This window comes from Eptatretus burgeri, chromosome 4 (genome assembly GCF_056783735.1).
Source record: "Eptatretus burgeri isolate ZD-2024b chromosome 4, Ebu_testis_v1, whole genome shotgun sequence".
Lineage (NCBI taxonomy): Eukaryota > Metazoa > Chordata > Myxini > Myxiniformes > Myxinidae > Eptatretus > Eptatretus burgeri.
The window spans coordinates 45383423-45400922 of record NC_140964.1 but is presented as its reverse complement, the minus strand read 5'-3'; the positions used below and the strand labels follow the sequence as shown (position 1 = coordinate 45400922).

Sequence of the window (17500 nt, the reverse complement as noted above, 5' to 3'; positions counted from 1 at the left end):
AGGGGCGTGAAGCCTTCCTGATCCGAATTCCCTCCTAAAAGGAACGCATTCACAGCGGGTTCGGAGGCGGGGCCATGCCACCCGATGTTCAGTCATTGGAGGGAAGAAAAGGGACGTGAAGCGTGGATCTCTTCCTGATCCACTTCTCCTTTCCCGAAAGGATCCATGTCCACTCGTGGCTTGATGCGTTTGGCAAGAATCACCGAACGGGCCCTGGACAGCATGACGTTTGGTGTTGACAGGTGGTGTGGTTGTTGGTTGTGGAAGGAGAAAGGCGAAGGTGGTGGGGGTTTGCTGTGGTGGTTTGGTTGTTGGCGGGTGTCGTTTGGGAATGGCGGTGAAGCGATGTTTGCGGGATGGAGTTGTGGAGGTAAAGAGGCGAAGGTGGTGGTGTTTGAGTTGTTGGCGGCTTAATGGTCCAAAATAACGATAGAGAAAGAAAAATGGCCAACTCAAAGCATCGCAGCCTGGATGAATCACACATATTCCCCCTAAACAACAGGTGTGGACTAACTACACATGAACTTATTGATATATCAAACCTGAGGACCTTTCTGGTGTATTGCAAATTCCCACAGCCGAAACAAAATATATATATATATATATATATATATATATATATATATATATATATATATATATATATATATATATATATCTTCTTCTTCTTCTTTCGGCTGCTCCCGTTAGTGGTCGCCACAGCGGATCATCCGTATGATCCGCATCGTGATTTGGCACATGTTTTACGCCGGATGCCCTTCCTAACGCAACCCTGGTCGCTTCTTACGACACAGGGATATGGTACACCTATTTTAACCCGGGTATACGCCGGCCCAGTATACTGGTACTCATTTCGCCGACCTCAGAAGGATGACAGGCTGAGTCAACCCCCCTGGTGTATTAATTCAGTGGCCCAACGGGGCTTGAACTCAGGACCTTTTGGATCCCAAGCTGCTGCCCTAACCACTGCGCCAACACCAGGCTCCAAAATATATATATATATATATATATATATATATATATATATATATATATATATATATATATATATATATATATATATATATATATATATATGAGAGAGGGATAGAGGTGGGATAAGGGTAGAGAGAGACAAGAGGGTAAGAGAAAGAGCGGTAAGAGGGAGAGGGGAGAGAAGAGAAAGGGGTGGGAGGGGAGGATGGAGGTGGGAGAGTTTGGGTGGTGGGAGAGTTTGGGTGGTGGGAGAGTTTGGAGGGGAAGAGGGGGAGAGGAGATGGTGGGAGGGATTCTGGCAGATGTGACGCCCAGTTTAAAGTCCATCCGAGAAACGGCACACACATTGATGAATCACCGTCTGTGAAACACGTGGATTTTAGTTTATAGTTGGGGCGGGATTTAAACCAAAGCAAGAGAGCTGAGAGTGAGCATGTGTACCTCTTGGCTATCCTGCCATGATCTGGCAAATAATTGCTTTTCAGGGAAGGGGAGCATGAGGGTGGGGGAAGGCAGAGCGAGGAGAGGAAACGGCAGCGCGAGGGGAGAAGGAGGCAGCGCTAGGGGAGAAGGAGGCAGCGCGAGGGGAGAAGGAGGCAGCGCGAGGGGAGAAGGAGGAAGCGCGAGGGGAGAAGGAGGAAGCGCGAGGGGAGAAGGAGGCAGCGCGAGGGGAGGGATGCAGCGTTCAGGGCAAGAGAAGGAAGTGTTAGGGGAGGGAAGGGTTGGCAGTGTACCAGAACATTACTGGGACAATAAAACACGTCCAAATTGCAATATCAGTCATGCGCTGCTTCACGACGTTCCGGGCAACAACGGATCGCATATACGACGGATCTGGCAGCTCTGAAAAAAAAAAAATGTTGCTGAAACATTCCTATCGCCGAGTGATGTAGCCGACGTAGCGCTGCCAGTCGTACAAAATAGCACATACAATTATGTACACTGTACAGTACATAATACCTCATAATGATAATAAACGACAGTGTGGCCCTGTTATAATGCAATCGTTGAGGTCCATAAAATGTCATCGCGAAAAAAGCAGGGTCGTGCTGAATCGGGATTCAAGGAAATCGGCTTTCAAACTGAACCAATGTTTGCATGTTTATCTTCTAGAAAGTAAATTACATTTGAATTGAAGAATTCCGCGAATAAATCGTCGACATTAAAACATGTTTTTTTTAGTGAAGCTTTTTCTGTTGTAAAAACAATCACCCTGTTCCGAAAATATAACACACAATTGACAGGTGCTCGTTTCTTCATTTGTAAATTATAACATCGATGCAATGATTACGTATTTATAAAATCCAAACGCTAATTATTCACCTTTCTATAATCGATGCGAGAGGAGATTGTAAGCTGCTGCTAACAACACCGATGGCCGTCATGAACAGCACAAAGGTAAAACTAACGTGTCTTCCGTCTCTCTTGGATGTGTGTTACAATTGCCGACAGTATTCAGTACAGTAACATGCTGTACAGGTTTGTATCCGAGGAGCAATAGGCTATACCATATAGCCTCGGTGTGTAGTTTTGTGTAAGTACGATGTTCGAAAACAACAAAAAAAATGATGTTCGCACAACGACGACGTCGCTTAAAGACGCATTTCTCAGAACGTAACCCGACCACATCCGATCTCTGTGTGTGCTCTGTACCTCTGTTTTCAGTCATTCAGGCAGTTCAGGTATGGGAGCATGTGCCCGAGCAGCGCGTCACTGCGTCCACTTTCTGCCGGTACTCCAGGGGTATCCTTCTGGCCATCCCCCAGGCAGATGCCTGGCCAATCCCAATCTCCTTGAGATGCCGATCAACCTGCTGCAACCACGAGGCACATTGTCGGCCCATTAGCCTCCTCCACTCACAAGACTCCCTCGCTGAGAGAATCTGATGAGCAGGATCAGCGTCAGGAAAATGAGCCACATGTCCATACAGCCGCAACTGACGCTCACGGACTATGCAGGTAACAAATCTCATCCGAGTCTCTCTCAGCAACCGCTCGTGGGACACAAAGACGGACCAGCGATAGCCAAGGATTCTCCGAAGAGACCTGGTACCAAAGGAATTAAGTCTCCGTCACAGATCCCTAGTCAGAGTCCAAGTCTCACATCCATGGAGCAAGACTGGAAGCAACAAGGACCTCAAGACTCGGACTTTCATCCTCCCACACAGGTACCGGCAGCGCCACACCTCATTATCCAGTGAATCCATGACTCCCCAGGCCCGACCCACACGTCTATTGACCTGTGACTCACAGCCAGCAGAGACACGAATATCACTGTCACGGTAAGTGAATCTCTCCACGACCTCAACATCCTCACCACAAACAGGCACAGACAGGACAGCAGCATCCAAGATGTCATTGAAAGCCTGGATCTTAGTTTTGACCCAGGAAACCCGTAATCCCAGAGGCTCCGACTCCTCATTCAGCACCTCGAGGGCCCCCAAAAGGATATCTAAAGGTCTCCGCAAAGATGACTGCATCATCTTCGAAATCAACGTCAGAGATCTTGACATTCCCAAACGATGCACCGCAACTTGATCTCTTCGACATCCTCCCTGGAATCCAGTCCATACAAGTGCTGAAATGTGTGGGGGCCAGTACACACCCCTGACGAACACCAGTAACAACTGGAAATAAGTCAGAGATGGTACCACCACACTTCACAGCACTCTCAGTACCAGAGTAGAATTCAGACATCAGATCGATCAGTTTTGGTGGCACCCCACGAAGGCCAAGAATCCTCCAGAGGGCATCCCGATTCACTGAATCGAGCGCTTTACAGAGATCAACATAAGCTGCAAGCAGCCCCTGCCGAAACTCTCGTCTGCGTTCGGTGAGGACCCCAATAGCAAGGATACGATCAATCGTTGACCTCTTTGGTGTAAAGCCTGACTGCTCTGGACGCTGGTGCTCAAGCAGATGGTGGCGAACCTTCTCAAGGATTATCCGAGCAAAGATTTTGCCCGGCACTGAGAGCAGCGTCACCCCTCGGTCCTTGTTGCAGTCTTGGCAATCAGCCTTCCCTTTCCAGAAAGGGACAAAAAGGCCCCTCTTCCAGTCAGTTGGGATGATGCCTGTGTTCCAGGCAGAGCAAAGAACTGCATGCAACGACACGAGTGCAGCATTTCCACCAGCCTTGACAAGTTCAGCATAGATGCCACAGATCCATGGAGTTTTAGCCCATTTCAAGCCTGTGTTTCCACAAGCGAAGGTGGACCACAGTTGATTGGAGGGATTCAAGCCTTCGTTTCCACAAGCGAAGGCAACAGGGATTGTAACACCCCTGACATCCAACTCGACAGCTGGTGGATCAGCCTGGTACAACCGCTCAAATAACCGGCCCAGCGGGCCTTCACTTCGGACTCCTCTGTCAAGAGCCGACCACCCTCTGCTCTAATTGCAGTACACTGCGGGATGGGCTTGGATGAAAGCGATATGTGAATTCCCCTGTAAGCATGATGAGAATCACTTGACCACAGGTGATGCTCTACCCCCTCACAGATTCCTCGCACATATGCCTCCTTGTCCACCCTTAGCGCACGTACAGTTTTACGCCTCAGCTCCCTGAACAGCTCAGCTCTGCCATTCAGCCTGGCCCTGCGACTGGTCAATGGTATCCAGTGTCCCTTGAGAGACAAAATTCTTCTTTGCCCTGCGGTGAGTTCCAAGACATCCTCCAGCAACATCAAGGACAGTGGTCTTTAAGGCACTCTACAACTCTTCAAGACCTCCCGAAACACCCAGACCCCCCAAATCTTCACTCAGCTTGTTTGCAAACTCCTCAGCTACCCTCTCATCCTTGAACTTGCCAACATCCAGCCAAGGCTGGGATGGTACCATTATCCTGGATTTAACGTGCAACTTCATAGTTGTTACAACAAGCTGGTGGTCAGTATTGAGGAACTGAGCACTCCGGTCGACCCTGCAGTTCTGGATCATCCTCCAGCGACCATCAACAAAGACATCGTCAAATCTTCTTTGCCACACCACCAGCGTTGGAATATCAAGTCCAGCGATGAGCTTGTGGGCGCTGAAACCATGAACCAGCCACCCGAAGTCCATGACTTCTTCTAAAGTCAACAAACTTAGTGATATTCAGCTACACAGTTCCAGACCCATGGGGACCAACACATGTCTCATAACCATCACAATAAGTTCCAGTCGATGCATTGAAATCCCCCAAGACTAGAAGTGTATCTCGTGTGGGGCACTGATCAACCACAGACTCAAGTGTGGCATCGAATGCATCCTTCACGGAGAGATCACTCGCCTCAGTCGAAGCATAAACAGAGACCAGCGAAATGACACCTAAGGAGTGACGAATCCTTCGTCTCATAATACGCTCGTTGACCGGTGTTACCTCAATTATCATTGGAGTCAGCTTATTGGACACAGCTACAGCAACTCCTTGGGTATGGTAACCATCAGAGTAACCAGACCAATAGTAGGTGTAACCACCCACCATGATCTCTCCGCAATCCGGTCTCCAAACCTCAGAGTGTGCTGCAATACCGATGTCCAAACGCTTGAGCTCAGATGATAACAGAGACAGGTGATCATCCTCTCTTAGTCATAGGACATTCCAGGTACCTACCCGAAGGGACCACCTCAGGTTAACCTGAGGAGACCGCCGTCTGGTGGATGACACCTCAGCACCACTCTGACACACTCTCCCGCAATCTGACCCGGGAATGCTACCCTGTGGTTTCCCTCCAATCATAAAAGATTGGGGGTCCCTAAGGCTTTGTCCCAATCCCGTCATCTGGTGAGCTGCCCTTCGATGGGAAGCTGCACAGGAGGTACTCCCACGGAGTGGGTTTTCAGATTTCTTTGCGTTTTTGTGTTTTGTGGAATGAAGTGTTTTACGGTGGCTGAGTGCAAATCCTGCCACCGACCTCCTAATATGAAGTAACCCAACTGCAGGAGGACGTCCGCAGACACAGTTGGGCACTACATATGGATGGCCGTTGGCTCACAAGGAAATATGAATGGCCGCACTTTGACAGGTTTTGTTTTTAATCCTGCTGTGTGTCCATATCCAAACACCCTCCTCACCAAAAAAACCTGGTGGGGGAGACGGTTTCGTTGCCGACAACCCGACAATGGAACAGGTTAGTACAGGTTTGCATGATACCTGTGGCAAGTCACAGATATAATCTGGCCTGACCTGACATCTGCCGACTATTAATATATTCAGTCATTGCCTACTATTAATATATTGCAGAATCTATTGGTGCATTTACATTAATATTTTGTCATGAAAGGAAATCACACAAAACAGGAAAAAGCAAACTGCATACATAATTGCCGAAAAAAGGACCCCCTGTCGCCTCTATCGTCATATCATGGGTTGTAAAGCAGGTTAGAGAGCATGTTGTTGCACCAAATGAAGTTCCACTTTCTGCACACTTTCTTTCATCGAAACTTCACTAAACATAATTGTCCGAACAATAGAAAAAGTTAATTTTAATGCTTTTGCTTCAATAAATAAAATTCGTTATAAAATCGCAAATTTATGAAAATTTTCAGATTTCACTCCTAATTTCGACACTTATTTAGTCCATCGGATCCGATTTTCAAATCAGATATAATATTTTGATTATATGCTTTAATTCGTCAATGAGGGTAGTTCGTGTTTCCAAAGCAAGGCATGTTTGAATAGATCAAACAAAATGGCGATTTAAGACCCCCGGCAGCTTACCGACAGTGGGCTGACCAAGGATAATGCCTTGATAAAGGATATATATATATATATATATATATATATATATATATATATATATATATATATATATATATATATATATATATATAAATACATAAGGCCGTTCATTATATTATCTTCAAAAGGGATGTTTTAATGAACCCAAACACCCAATTTTCACTCATGCACTTCTCCTTGGAGTTCCCTCAGCATGCATGCAAAGTTTCAGGCTGCTGGGTTTAATGGTTTTGGAGTGATGGAGGAGATACACACGCAGTGACTTTTAGTCATATCGATTTGTGAACACTCTGGTATCCCCAGGGCTTGGGGAACACGTGTGAAGTTCCCCTTCGATCTGTCCAACCGTCGGGAGAAAAAGATTTTTTTATAGGTTTTCAGGTAAATTCAACATGGTGCCAAACCATGTGACCTATGATGTCATAGACATCAACATTTTGTTCATCAAGGATAGGCAGTCATACATGTAAAGTTTTGCCTCAATCTGCTCAGCCATTTCAGAGAAGAAGATTTTTGAAGGTTGTTTTTCAAAAAAACACAATATGGCTGCAAAAACACGTCAATATTTTTTTCTTTACACTAAAATATCCCCAGATGACCCACAAAAATTTTCATACTGATCGGATGTAGCATTCTACGTATGCAATGATGACGTCATAACGAAGGCACCTATGACATCATTAAAAAAATCACACATTCCCCATGTGGAGTACTTGCCATGTGCCAAGTTTTAATTGTTACCTTGGCATGGTTTCGGAGATACAGAGGTCCAAAGTTTTTTTTTCCTTTTTTCCCAACATGGTTGCCAAACCACGTGACCTATGATGTCATACTTATCATTATAACATTTTACATGAGTTGTCACTCCGATGATGAAAAATTCGTGTCATTCCGACAAGTGGTTGCAGAGAAAAACACTCACGTTCTGTGCGGACAAACAAACAAACATCAAACAAAGGCAAACAGTGGCGTGCAGAGGTCTGGTGATGCCCAGGGCAAATCTTGATTGTATGCCCCAAAGACTCAAGTATAAGGCCTAATATACTGAGACATATTATGAGAAAGGAAAACATTTTGAATATATAAACACAGTTGAAACATGAAATAAACGCTTTATTCGATTTTAATATAAATCAATCAAATTTATTAAGTTCTTTTCCCCAAATGATACCTCCTGTCATAAAACACCTGAACTACTTCACTTTTTACATCAGGTGTGAGAAATTATTTTTCAATGCTTATTAAAGCCAGGTTGGTCAGTCGCTCCTGTGACATAGAAGACCTCAGATATGTTTTTATTAATTTCAGTTTTGAAAATGACCTTTCACAGCTTGCGACTGAAAATGCGATTGTAAGCAGTAATCTGTATGGAACACACAGCGTCGGAAAGATATCCCTCCCATAGTGTAGTAAAGACTCAGAGAATCTTTAGGATCAGGGGGAACTCTATTCCCTCCAGCTCGAAGGAGCATCACAAAATCAATAATTTCGTCATATAACTGAATTGCAACCACATCATTGTCATAATAATTTGCAAAGTCTGAACATTCCTTTTTTAATTTCTCTCTTTCTTGTTCATCTTCAATCACTACTGAATTCAAGTTCAGAAGAAAAGAAAATCGGTCACTGAGTCTTTGAAGACGGAAACTGCGGTCTTCAATTTCAGTTTTTAATCTGTTCACAATCTCTTCCATAACTCCATTCATTTCTTCTTGTGCCGTCAGTCCACTATCTCTTGCTGACTCTCCAGGCATTATTCTTCTTCTCCTTGCTCGTGCAATTGGTATTCCTCAATTTTCACAATATTCATTGGCTAAATCTATTGCATTGTGGATAATTTCGTCATTCTTCAAATTCAAGATATGAATCAGTCCTCTCAGATCACAAGAAGCTTCAAGGAACCCCATTTTCGGATCCTGCAAACGTTTTGAGACTTTCTCCACTGATGATAGAACTGAGTACCAAAAATTTAATGAACCTATAAACGGGAACTGTTGAATAGAGTTCAGTAGCGATCCTGCATCAGATTTAGTTTCCCTTGAAAATTCTCCTTCCAGCAGGTGTTGAAGGCTTGCAATAACGTTGTCACGCTCTTCGTGGATTACTTGCACAGCATCATGGCTGGAATTCCATCTTGTGTCACACTGTCTTTTCACAGTCCGAGTGACAAAAGATTTTAACACTTCCCAACGAGAAGTAGATGAAGAAAAAAAAGTAAAGAGTTTTTCCAGAATGCCAAAAAATGTAACAACAACAGGTTGCACCTCACTTGCATGGACACAGGCTAAATTGAGGCTGTGGTTCTCGCAGTTCACAAACACAGCTTTTGGGTTAACTTCAATAATTTTTTTGTTGAACACCTCCTCTCACTCCAGCCATAACTGCTGCGTTATCATATGCTGAACCACGACAGTCATTCATGGAAATTTTGTCTTCTTCCAATTTTTCCTGAATTTTATTTACCAGGCTGACTGCATCTTTCTTGTTGACTTGAAAAAATCCCAGAAATGTCTCCTTTATTTCTGCTTTTCTGTTTTCATCAATATGAACGGAACGCAGAATTTCAGAAACCTGATCTTCATGGGCAATATCTGGAGTTGAATCCAGTATTATGCTAAAATATTTTGCGTCCTTAATGTCGGAAATTATGAGCCTGGTGTTGGTGCAGTGGTTAGGGCAGCGGCTTCAGATCCAAAAGGTCCCGAGTTCAAGCCCCGTTGGGCCACTGAATTAATACACCAGGGGGTTGACTCAGCCTGTCATCCTTCCGAGGTCGGCGAAATGAGTACCAGTGTACTGGGCCGGTGTATACCTCGGTTAAAATAGGTGTACCATATCCCTGTGTCGTAAGAGGCGACCAGGGTTGCGTCAGGAAGGGCATCCGGCGTAAAACATGTGCCAAATCACTATGCGGATCATACAGATGATCCGCTGTGGCGACCCCTAACGGGAGCAGCTGAAAGAAGAAGAAGAAGAAGAATGTCGGAAATTATATTTTTCTTGACAGTTTCACCAAGAAGATTGATTATTTCCTTTTGAATTCTGTTGGACAAGTAGGTGACACTTTTTGGTTTCTCTTTCCCTCTCTGCAAGTGTTTTGCTAAGATGTCATCATATTTGGCCAAAAGTCTGATTATTGCTAGAAAGTTTCCTGTATTTTCACTGACTGTCTCCCCTGGCTCTGATAACCCAGATATTCCTTCTCCTCGATGTCCACGATAGGCCAGATTCTATTTTGCCAGAAAGGATATAACCTCGACAATCCATTCAGTTATAGCTTTCCATCTTTTCTTTTCAGCAGACATTTGCTGTTGAAGTTCAGCATCTATCGTAGTTGAATGATGGAGTCGAACTACGAGGTTCGGGTATTCCCTCATGTGAGCTCTATGAGAAGGGCTTTTCTCATGGTCAGGTATTCTTGGATTTCATTTTCTCCAAGTGGAGAAACCGTCTTCCTTTCCAAAGTTTGATACAGGCGACAAATGCTCCTTTGAAAACAAAAAGCAAACAAAACAGTAGCATGCTTTCCGATATGGAGAGTATAACAAACATTTTCTCTCCACAATTTCTCCGTTTGTGGAAAGTTTGTCAAACCACTGTTTGGAAAATGATCTCCCATCCTTCTCAGCAAATGGACCACTTTTATTCTGATATCTTTCAGGGCCATGTTGTAATATTGTCATCTTCAAATGATCTGGAATCGGTTTCTTCAAACAGCCAAAATCGCTTCTTTGCAAAAAATGATAAAATCTTCTTTATTTTCTTCACATGGATCATCATCCTGACAACGAGACTGAGGAGAGAGAGTATTATGTTCTGACCGAGCTGAATCCGTATCAGAAAAATCCTTCTCTGCACCCACATCATCTTTTACTTCTCCAGGTTCTCCTACTTCTTCTTTACTTCTTTTTATCCATGCATCTAATGCCCCTCTTTGATGAGACTCATTTTCGACTCTGCCCCTCTTTTTTTTCCTGTTCTGTGCTCCACTCGGTTGTACTTTCTTCATCTGAGACATCTGGAAAAAAAAAAAAAATATATATATATATATATATATGTACAAAGTGATTACTAAATTAGACACTTCTGAGACAAGCTTATTTTCTCTTGAACAAATATTCATTCTTGTATTTGTAGATAATAAGAGAACAAAAAAAATCTTAATTGGAGATAAAACCATTATACCATTAAAATTAAAACAATAATATTGTTATAGATAACAGCTCCACCACCAACTCCTTGCGTGTTGCCAACGCGCCTTTTTATAGCCCGAGAGGAGAAGCCGTTGGAGGTTTCGTCACCCGAAATCGGTGCTTCCCCCTTTCACCTCTGAACCTTCACCCCAGGCTGGCTCCGCCCCTTTCACCTCTGATTGGCTGGCCTTTTCCAGGGCAGAGCCCCTCTTGATCCGTTTATGCAAATCAGCCGTTTGGATGGCTGATTGCACACGGACGCTGGAATGTGGCTCCTCCTGTTGCGCCGCGAGTTCGTAACAACGGCATTTTGCCGCTGTTTGCTGAGGAGGGCGCTGTGTTGTCGAGAATAAACTATACTGCAATCATTCTGAAACTCGATAATAATAAGCACACGAAATACTCGTAACATTTCATTTTCTATCTCAAAAACCGTAAGACGCATGAGAAAATTGGAAGAAAATGGTAAACAATCGGTCAGTTTCAGACGGATAAACCATATTTCATTTCTTTGTTCCTTCATATCAAATTATTTCACACAGATTCTCCACTGATAATTTTGTGCAATTTATATCATAGACTTGCAAATTAGTGGTATCTGTATTCGAATATTAACATGTTAAGGAATAAATGTCTCCTATTCCGAGATTAAATGCAATAGCAGTCCTCTGATCATCCATGCTTCACTCTTATGACATCCCACGTAAATATTTCATTAAATATCACCAAAAAACCTAGTTTCACCCGTTCTAGAGCTATTCACTGACCTGAGTAGGTAAAATAACTAATCTAGATGCACAAAAAGCTGAAGAAAAGACGAGTTACGATTCGAGGAAACGCAGGAACGAACAGCCACGTCTGCTTGTTGCTTTTGATGGTTGCACCACGTACATCATGTGCATGCATGTAGGGGGATGGAGAGAAGCACCATTTTCTCTAGACAGAAAGGGTACACCATGTTAAAGGAATAAAGGCCTACAACTGCCTCTGCAGTGCGGTGAGCCTCCAAAAATTGATTTATCACCGCTGAAATTTTAAAATTACTATCTTATTTCCTTCTCTGATTGAATGCCCCCATCCAATGGATGCCTGGGGCCAACGCACCGTCGCCCCCCTCTGCACGCCACTGACAGACAAACGGACCCAAATGCAATACCCTCTCCTCTGGCGAGGGTAAATATAAATGAAATTCGACTGAAGTAGAAATGCCTGTCCTGTCCTGGATCCAAAAGTTTGTGTAGCACGGGAATTGGACTGGTCATTTGCACTCGCGTGTGACACCATGCTTTGGTGCTTGGCGTCTCTCACAAAGTATGATTTCCCCCACATTCCCTATGTGGAATGTCTTCTCACAGACCCTGCATCTGGCTTTGTGAATGGACTCCTTCAGAGCCAATCCCATTGGTCGACGAAACTCAGCCACAAGGAATTAAAATAGCAAAGTTTTCACATTCTTCAAATTATCTTCCTTCCCCTTTACATTTGGCAGTGCACATGCGAAGTAGCTACCTCCTGCTTAATACTAGTTTCTGTAAACACTTGCATAATTTATGCATGATATGCAACAAACTATTTCGGCTTGGCTTTAGGAAATCCCTTAGTATAGGGAAGGTAAAATTGGTAACGTTCTCTTTTGGTGGAATGAAACAGTTACAAGGGGTTGGGGGCAAAGGGGGTTGGGGGGAAGGGGTGGGGTGGGGGGGGGGCAGATGATTTATATTTGCACAATTTTCAAGGAGTTTGAAGGAGTGTGCAAACCGGAACAAATAATGGGGAATTTCCAATGACACAATAAAAATTTTAATGGAATAAACAAAAGAAAAAAACAAGTAATTTAAACCAGATAAAATATAATTTTTAATGTTCGTCGCAAATTATTTACGAGAGACTATTAGGCATTCTATTGGTACAGTGCACATGTTAATTCTTGTATGCTTATCATTCGATATGGAAGAAATTGTTTGTTATATATGAATATATGAGTGTGTGTTGTTTGTATGCCTGGGGTTGGCTTAATGGTTAGGGTGGTGGGCTTTGGGTCCTAGGATCCTAAGTTCAAATCCCACTTGGCTGTTGAATTAATATCAGGTGGGGTTGACTCTGCCTGTCATCCTTCTGAGGTCAGCAAAATGAGTGCCAGCATGCTGGTATCCCGTGTCGGAGTGGCGACCCGTCCAGGATTGTACCCAATTGCCAAAGAGACTGCTTACGCAGCATCAAAGATCTGCACAGAGTATGGTCCCAATGGGTGGGGTGGTATTGTTTGTTGAGGTGCAATGTTTATTCTAAGGGTTGAGAATAGCAAAAAGGTGACGAGTTATAATGTTGTCAGTTCGAGTTTAAAGAAAAGATCACCAGAGTTCGGGAGAATTCTGTTCTGGTTATTTCCAGATGTTGAATCATCGAGCAATTACAAGCAGTTTGTCGAGGAGTGGCTTTCGTGAATGTTCTCTTGAACATATATAAATGGGAAACAGAGGGAGAGTGAGAAGAGAAGGGGAGCCATTCGTCTGTTGCTTTGCTGTGCACAACACCGTGGGTGTATCGCTTGTGCATTACCTGTAAAATAATCACAAGTTTGGATTGCAACCATCTGCCGGTTGAACATTAACTAATTAACTTTGAGTTTTGTTATGGGCTGGCATGTTGGTGGAGACGTATGCCCACTTTCCTCTGAATCCCGACCCAGCCATAAACTGTCATCCTGGTGTTCTGCAGGCATGGAGAGGCATCGATGTGTGGGCAGTCCCTTGGATGGATGTTAAACTTTGGTGTCCCGTGTGCCAACATCAGTTGTTGGACGTTATAGATTCCAAGAGTAGGCGAGTTACCAGGGCATCCCGAACAAATTCCAAACTGCTGCGTTAACCTACAGGGGGTATTACATCGGCAGCACAGCCATGCCCCCCTCAGACAATGATACTACTCGCAGCCATGTGCTGCAGACAGAAGGAGGATTTGTTACAATATACAATTAATGTTCAAAAAGTGAAAAGTTACTGATTCACAAAGCACAATGAACTCTGCACTGCTTTCAATTCCTCTGAAATTACCATTTGTATTTGTAAAACCACATTCTGGGAATTCATCTACAACTATCTGCAACATCTACAACCTCCTATCTCAGACTGCTTTACTCTTTCAAAGTGAGTATATCTCCTTTACAGCCTCGAGTGTGAATTTGTTTTTACTGATGCCGAGAACACTCTCTTGAAAACAACCTTTAACGACTCATGTAAACTTAGGGCCGCCTGCCAACATTAGGTGATGGGCATTAAAGACCCCACCTTATCCTTTGCGAAGAGGATTTAAAAATATGTTGATGAAGACATCATTTTATTAACAAATACACCTTCATATATATATATATATATATATATATATATATATATATATATATATATATATATATATATATATATATATTATATGTATTAAAAGCGTTGAACCCATATTCATTGAAAAGATATCAGATACAAAAAAAAAAACTTTGAAGTCTCTCCCAAATGTGATTGACCATTTGTTGCAAAGATGGAAACTCAGCAAAAGCATACATTTAGAAAGCAACATGAGGTTCTCTAAATTTATACTATGAGTTTGGGGTGTAAAGTCCAATGGCTTGTGACTTTTAAAAAAAATCTGACAGGAAAAGCTGTGATTATACAGAAAATAATGAAATATTTTATTTGTATTTGCACTATTGTCCAATGCCCATGCATAAGTAACTTGGACACTCCAGCGAAAGGAATTTGTGGGTTACCTGTCTTTATGCACATTGATCTGTTTACTATTCAGGCCCCATAAAGAGCGACTCCATTTCAGGTACCACAAACAATAAAAGTAATTAAAAACTTTCAAGACCCAATTTCTTTGTGGATGAATATTGTCCATTCCAGAGTCTGGTTGGTGACGCAGCGAGCTCCGCACTTGAAAAATACAAAAACAAACCCACACCCTTCTAACAACAACTTGCGCAGGTTTCTATCCTCAGCCACTTCCAGTATGAAGTGGTCTGACTGGACAAGTGAGGGCTTCATTGATTTGGTAATTCCGAAGTTGAGCTTCCAACCTGTGAGGATTCAAATGGGCCCAGGCCAAGCAGAAACATGGTGTGCAGTTACCTTAATCAAATAATTATTACTTTTACTGTTATCAACAGCGCAACAGCAAAGTGAAGAATGTGAAAAGTGAAACATGAGATTTCTAAACATTCATACTTCATGTGCTAGAAAGTCAAATCAACAACACTTTGTGCTGGTTTACACTCTCGCAATTTAGACCCAAGTACAAGTGTTCAGGAAAACTCGATGATGCAATCAAGTTTAATATGTAAATTGTGATGAACTCAATTTTCTGTTTTGGAATAGTGTGTGAAAGTGTTCTAACATTATTCATTTATTTGTGTGTGTAATTGCTTTCAGATCATGTGATATTTCAATATAATGGACTCACCACCGTTGGAGATCAGGTCGGGAAATCATGAACCAAAGCAATTGCAGGGTAAGTGAGTGATGACTCTACAGTCAGCAAAGAGACCTGTTTAGAATCCCTCCATTGGTTAAACCTATTTTCTCCACTTTCCCTGACCTAACCACTTCAACAGCGATTAAAATGAGAGGCCAACACCTGCAAACTAGTCTCCCTCATCCTTTCATAGTACACATTTTGGGGAACGTGGGAGCAATAGTATGGCACCCATCAAATGGACCTGCACTTAACTAAGGTACAACTTAACTGGTATAAGCATGGAAAACGTGACATTTATGTAATACACAGTGAAACCCCTCAAAATACAAAATAAATAAATAAATAAAAGTAATCAGGTCAGGTCAGGTATGGGAGCATGTGCCAGAGCAGATCATCGCTGTGTCCACTTCCCGCTGGTACTCTTAGGGCCTCCGTCTGGCCATTCCCCAGGCAGATGCCTGGCCCATCCCAATCTCATTGAGGTGCCGATCAACCGGCTGCAATCACGAGGCACGTGGTCGGCCCGTTGGCCTCCTCCACTCATGAGGCTCCCTTGCTGAGAGAATCTGGTGAGCAGGATCAGCATCAGGAAAACGAGCCACATGTCCATCCAGCCGCAGCTGATGCTTATGGACTATGCAGGTAACAAATTTCATTTGAGTCTCTCTTAGCAACCACTAGTTGAACACAAAGTCCAACCAGCAATAGCCAAGGATTCTCCAAAGAGACCTGGAACCAAAGGAATTAAGTCTCCATCTCAGATCCTTTGTCAGAATCCATGTTTCACATTCGTAGAGCAAGACTGGAAGCAGCAAGGATCTGAAGACTCGGACTTATATCACTGCCAAGGGAAGTGAATCCCTCCGTGACCACAACATCCTCACCACAAACAGGTACAGACAAGATAGCAGCAACAATGATGTCACTTAAAGCCTGGATCATAATTTTGACCCAGGAAGCCCATAATCCCAGCGGCTCAGACCCCTTATTCAACAGCTCGAGGGCCCCACAAGGATATCCAGAGTCACCGCAAAGATGACGGCATTGTCTGTGAAATCAAGGTCATAGATTTTGACATTACCAAATGATGCAATGCAGTTTCATCTCTCTGACATCCTCCCCAGAATCCAGTCCATACTAGTGCTGAAAAGTGTGGGGGCCAGTGCACACCTCTGGTGAACTCCAGGAACAACTGGAAATAGTCAGAGATGGGATCACGACATCTCACAGCACTCTCAGTACCAGAGTGTAGTACAAACATCAGATTGATCAGTTTTGATGGCACCCCACGAAGACAAAGTATTCTCCAGAGGGCATCCTGATTCACTGAATCGAATGTTGCAGAGATCAACATGGCTTGCAAGCAGCCCCTGATGAAACTCTTATCTGCGTTCTGTGAGGACCCGAAGGGCAAGGATACGTTCAATCGTTGACCTCTTTGGTGTAAAGCCTGAGTGCACTGTGTGCTGGTGCTCAAGCCTATGGTGGCGAACCTGATCAAGAATTATATCCAAGCAAAGACCTTGCCCGGCACTGAGAGCAACGTCACCCCTCAGTAGTTGTTGCAGTCCAGGTGATCACCCTTCCCTTTCCAGAGAGTGACAACAAGGCCAATGTTCCAGTCATTGGGAAGATGCCTGTGTTCTAGGCAGAGCACAGAACTGCATGCAACGTCGTCAGCACAGCATTTCCACCAGCCTTGAGAAGTTCAGAATGAATGCCACAGATCCCAGGAGCTTTACCCCATTTCAATCGGTTCACGGCAGCCCATGTTTCCACAAATAAATGTGGACCACAGTTGATTAGAGGGTCAGGAATGGGGATGGTAATACCCCTGACATCCAACTTGACAGCTCGTGGATTGAAAGTAACCGTTCAAATTCAAAGTACAGCCGTACAAAGTAGCCGGCCCAGCAGGACTTCACTTCAGATTCCTCTGTCAAGAACCCACCACCCTCTGCTCTAACTGCAGTACAACGAGGGATGGGCTTGGAGGAATGCAATGCGTGAATTCCCCTGTAAGCAGAACGAGAATCACTTGACCACAGGTGATGCTCTACATCCTCATGGATTCCTCACACATGGGCCTCTTTGTCCACACACAGCGCACGCCCAATTTTATGACAACTCCCTGAGCAGCTCAG

General features: G+C 43.7%; 2 long non-coding RNA genes across 3 annotated transcripts in view; one reads left to right on the top strand and one right to left on the bottom strand.

Moving 5' to 3' along the window:
• Positions 1 to 17500, bottom strand: part of LOC147027944 (uncharacterized) — a 71805-nt gene that overhangs the window by 12930 nt on the left and 41375 nt on the right. The window lies entirely within an intron of this gene.
• The window catches only part of LOC147027945 (uncharacterized), a 33430-nt gene continuing 29505 nt past the window's right edge, over positions 13576 to 17500 (top strand). Inside the window, exons 1-2 of the long non-coding RNA XR_015057345.1 lie at positions 13576 to 14035; positions 15311 to 15389. This is a non-coding gene — a long non-coding RNA (uncharacterized LOC147027945). The remainder of the gene's footprint in view (positions 14036 to 15310; positions 15390 to 17500) is intronic.